Here is a 5,729-nt window from a genome sequence, read left to right as displayed (position 1 = left end):
GAGAGGACCGCAGATGTGGGGACCCCCCGCCCCTGGGCGACCGTTGCAATGGACGTCGAGTGGATCTAGTTAATAGCGTGAGAGTCCAGTCCACAGTGGGGCCAGCAAGTGGGTAGTAGGTTTTGTAATGCATCCATTCATCCCTCCATCTTCTTTCGCTTATCCGAGGTCGGGTCGCGGGGGCAGCAGCCTAAGCAGGGAAGCCCAGACTTTCCTCTCCCCAGCCACTCCGTCCAGCTCTTCCCAGGGGATCCCGAGGCGTTCCCAGGTCAGCCAGGAGACATAGTCTTCCCAACGTGTCCTGGGTCTTCCCTGTGGCCTCCTACCGGTCGGACGTGCCCTAAACACCTGCCTAGGGAGGCGTTCGGGTGGCATCCTGACCAGATGCCCGAACCACCTCACCTGGCTCCTCTCGATGTGGAGGAGCAGCGGCTTTACTTTGAGCTCCCCCCGGATGGCAGAGCTTCTCACCCTATCTCTAAGGGAGAGCCCCGCCACCCGGCGAAGGAAACTCATTTTGGCCACTTGTACCCGTGATCTTGTCCTTTTGGTCATAACCCAAAGCTTATGACCATAGGTGAGGATGGGAACGTAGGTCGACCGGTAAATTGAGAGCTTTGCCTTCCGGCTCAGCTCCTTCTTCACCACAACGGATCGATACAGCGTCCGCATTACTGAAGACGCCGCACCGATCCGCCTGTCGATCTCACGATCCACTCTTCCCTCACTCGTGTACAAGACTCCGAGGTACTTGAACTCCTCCACTTGGGGCAGGGTCTCCTTCGCAACCCGGAGATGGCACTCCAACCTTGTAATGGAACTCTTAGTTCAAATCACCATTGCCCATTGAAATTAATTGAACTCAATGCTATTGGTGCTTGGCCCCCCCAAAAATTGTAGCAAGCCTTTTCAAAAGAACTAATTTTAGGCAGGAAATATTGTATGAAGACTTTTGACAAGAACAAGAAAGTTTGATCATATTAGGCCTATTCTGGACTGGCTTCCTGTGCACTTTAGATGTGACTCTAAGGTTTCACTATTCACCTATAAAATACTAAAGGGTCAAGCTCCATCCTATCTTGCTGATTGTATTGTACCATGTGTCCCGGCAAGAAATCTGCGTTCAAAGAACTCCTGCTTATTAGCGATTCCCAGAGCCCCCAAAAAAGTCTGCGGGTTATAGAGCGTTTACTATTCGGGCTCCAGTACTCTGGAATGCCCTACCCGTAACAGTTACAGATGCTTCCTCAGTAGAAGCATTTAAGTCCCATCTTAAAACTCATTTGTATACGCTAGCCTTTAAATAGACCCCTCTTTTAGACCAGTTGATCTGCCGTCTCTTTTCTGCTCTGCCTGTCACGACGCGGACTCGAACCCGTGTTGCTCCTGCAACTGAGTGTCAAGATTCCTCCTCTGGCTGCTTGCCCGGACACGCCCCTGCTCGTGCTGGGAGCAGCACGCCCACACAGCGACAAGGCTGCAAACAATCACTCTTCAGCACACCTGCACTTGACGAGAGGGAGCAGCATAAAAGACCAGCAAAGCCAGGAGACCTTCGCCAGAACGTAGCCAATCTTCCCTAAGTAAGTATCACGTCTGGCACCCCTCCCTTGTTCCTTGCTCGCCTTCTTGTGCTCTCCCTCGATTCCGATTTGATGTCTTTTGTGTTTTCCACAGTGTCTTTGATCGTGTCTTGCCTCACGACCTCCTCCCGGATCTTTACTTGCCTTCCCCGATCCTCGACCACTGCTTGGACCCTGACATCGTGACCTCTCTCCAGCCCCCGACTGCTTGCCTTCCTGCTGGCTGCCTCTTCGCCTTCCCCCTTGGATTTGACGAAAGATACATCCAACACGCACCGACAACATCCTCTGGTAAATTCCACATTGTTAATTCCACACATCGTCTGCATTCATTCACTAGTGGTAGCATACACACCCCACACATTCATCAAAGGTTTCAATAAACCTTCTAAACCGCAGTTCTGCCCTGGTGTTGCCTCCTTCCCTTTGCCTAGTACACAACACTGCCCCCTTCGACTGCGTGGACAGGTTATTAGGTGACCACAGATGAAGCGCTAGCTGTTCAAAGTCAGGACCCGGAGTGGACCACTCATCTGTGCATCAGTTGAGGACGTCTCTGCGCTGCTGACTTGTCTCCACTAAAGATGAACCCCTGCTGGCCCCACTATGGACTGGACTCTCACACTATTAACTCGATCCACTATGGACTGGTCTCTCAGATTATTTACTAGATCCACTATGGACTGGACTCTCAGACTATTAACTAGATCCACTATGGACTGGACTCTCAGACTATTAACTAGATCCACTATGGACTGGACTCTCACACTATAAACTAGATCCACTCGACGTCCATTGCACCGGTCGCCCAGGGGAGGGGGGTCCCCACCACTCTTCCTGGGGGATCCTGAGGCGTTCCCAGGCCAGCCGGGAGACATAGTCTTCCCAACGTGTCCTGGGTCTTCCCCGTGGCCTCCTACCGGTCGGATGTGCCCTAAACACCTCCCTAGGGAGGCGTTTCGGTGGCATCCTGACCAGATGCCCGAACTGATGCCCGGCTGTTGAGTTGAGTTGTTGAGTTTTTTCTTGCCTTGATGTGGGATCTGAGCCGAGGATGTCGTTGTGGCTTGTGCAGCCCTTTGAGACACTTGTGATTAAGGGCTATATAAATAAACTTTGATTGATTGATTGAAAACAATACAATAGTATGTAGTACTAAATAACTACAGTACTTTTATGAAGTAATCTAATAACAATGTACGCTATCTCCGTCCAGCTGCTTCTCCATATTTTAATCGATAAATATCTACCCTTCAGATATGTTAGCGTCCTAGACTAGCAGTGATACGTTCTAATTGCTTTGCCAAGTTTGCAACCAGTCGGCCACGTTTTTGATTACTTCTTTCTCTCATTCAATGAATATCATCCATCTTTTCTTCTCAGCACTGTTTTTCACGCTCACTCTTTTCCTTCCCATGCTTGGAAAAACAAAGTGGCGTTCGCTATAAGCTAAGACCAGATGTTTGGGGCAGATCTCATTGGGTTCCCTGTGACATTTGCCATGCCAACGGGGTTGCTTGTAACTCGTAATTTTGATTGCCACTCAAAGCACTATAACAGCTGTTACCTCACCACATTCTTCAATCAATCAATCAATCAAAGTTTATTTATATAGCCCTAAATCACAAGGGTATCAAAGGGCTGCACAAGCCACAACGACATCCTCGGCTCAGATCCCACATCAGGGCAAGAAAAAACTCAACCCAATGGGATGACAATGAGAAACCATGGAGGGGACCGCAGATGTGGGGACCCCCCGCCCCCGGGCGACCGTTGCAATGTACGTGGAGTGGATCTAGTTAATAGTGTGAGAGTCCAGTCCATAGTGGGGCTAGCAGGGGATCATCTTGGGTGTAGACAAGTCAGCAGCGCAGAGACGTCCCCAACTGATGCACATATGAGTGGTCCACCCCGGGTCCGGACTTTGAACAGCTAGCGCCTCATCTGTGGTCACTTAATAACCTCTCCACGAAGGATAGGGGAGCAGAGCAGAAAACAGACGGCAGATCAACTGGTCTAAAAGGGGGGTCTATTTAAAGGCTAGCGTATACAAATTCTTAAGTCGAGGTACCACTTCATTATGATTAAAAAGGTGCAAAAAGTCGAGGAGCTCTACAATTGTGTTTCTGCTTCTAGAACAGCACACGAGGCTGAGGCTAAGAAGAACTGCCTGGAGGTTTGCTTCAGTTAATTGTGGCTAAAAGCATGATGGGAGCTTTAAACCGCCACGCGGTTCCAGAGTTCACCCGCTGGCGCCTCCATCTCAACACTGGATCACTGGCTGTCACACACAGAGGTTGGCCATGGGATGTAAGGGTTCCGGGGTCAGGGAGTTCACGCGTTTTTAGCACGTGTTAACAGCGCCTGATAACTGACACCCGTGTCATGGAGGGCAGCGGTTGGATTTGACGACAGCCTTTGGAAATGACGTTGAAAATACAACAGGTTGAGCATTATTTGGACACATTTCAGTGCAGTTCATTTCCTACACGGACTTCCTTGGCTCGGAGTCTCTCCAGGACGGGGCTTATCCCAACGAGCCTTGAGCAGGGGTTTGTAGGAACGAAGGGGGGGTCGGCAGCACATGTGCAAATCTCTCAACTGCGGTTTGCAGTGTTTTGTCTCACTTTGTCAGCATTTCTTGACTGCGGTCCAGAAAAGCTTTCAATTGTTCATATCTGGAGCTTTGCTTTGAGCCCCGAAGTCCTGTCAACCTTTCTGCACGGAGGACATCTATAGCCACCATGAAAATGACTAAATCAGTCAAAGTGGATGTTCCTGGGGAGACCGTTTTGCATGATCCGGCTACGGTGATTGGAACCGTGCTTGGTAACTTGGCAATAAAACCATGAGCTTTCTCCCAGCCAGTCAATGAGGGGAAGTTATGATAACAGTGAACATATTTATTATATAAATAATATACTTTTCTCTCATAGTTCTCCAATAGTTTCCAAGTTCAACAATTTGGTGCATTTGCAAACAGCTAAAATGATGTACAAAGCAAACTATAACCTGCTACCCAAGAATGTACACCGATTCTTCTCAACAAAAGGGGAGAAATATAACCTTAGAGGGAAATCTAATTTAAAACATTTGTCTGTGCGTGCAACATTTAATACCTTTAGCATATCAGTATGCGGAATTAAATTATGGAACGGATTAACCAAAGAAATCAAACAAAGCACCAACATGGTTCAGTTTAAGACACTGTTCAAACTACAAGTGTTCACAAAGTACACAGAACAATAATTATGATGAATATATTGAACCCTTTTTTATTTATTTTTTTATCTAATTTTTTTATTGAGACAAAGATAATTTATGTATTTAATATGTGTTTATTTACGATGGTATATTGTTTGTTTATTATTTATTTGTTCACTGTTATGTTACAGAGAACAAGGAAATGAATTGTAGATGAGACTAATATGTGTAGCAGGAAATCAACTGCAAACACACTTATCCTTTTTCTCATTAACGTCACATTAACGTTTTGTTTATATAGTATTGTTCTTGTATTATATTGTTTATGTTAAATGTGGAATGAGTGAGAGGGGTTGGGATATTATAAGCATCTGCTTCATCCAACCCCTTTTCAAGCCTTGCATAAATGTCTCTGCCAATATGTAAAAAAAAAAAGAAAAAAGTGTGTTGTTGCACTGTGCAGGTTTAAAATAAATACTTCAATTCAATTCAATACAATAACAGCAGCACGGCACTGGTTATGTCAATCAAGTACTGTACTTAGCGATGCACGGACTAATGTTTAATTTGTGGACCCCTTCAGATGTAAATCCTCCAATTATTTTTTCTTGAAGTCCTTGAAGTGAGGTCGAGGCGAGCAGTCACGTCTCGGTGATGATAATTGGTTTAAATCTTTCAAAAATATGTTTTCTCGAGTGTATGAATGCACTCCATCCCATTTTAAATATTTTTTTATGATCGCTTATATATATATTTGCCTCAAAACCTTTCAAAATACGGCCAAATCTGCGCTGATTAAGGTACATAAACAAATGCACAGTGGTGGACCGCAAAGGCCAGCAAATAACCAGAAAACATGATCATAATTAAAGATAAAAGTAATATTTAATTTACTTTCCCTAAATATCTAAAAGTATTCATATTCTCGTCATGTCATATTAT

The sequence above is a fragment of the Entelurus aequoreus genome, linkage group LG25 (assembly GCF_033978785.1).
Source record: "Entelurus aequoreus isolate RoL-2023_Sb linkage group LG25, RoL_Eaeq_v1.1, whole genome shotgun sequence".
Lineage (NCBI taxonomy): Eukaryota > Metazoa > Chordata > Actinopteri > Syngnathiformes > Syngnathidae > Entelurus > Entelurus aequoreus.
Note: the sequence above shows the minus strand (reverse complement) of the source record.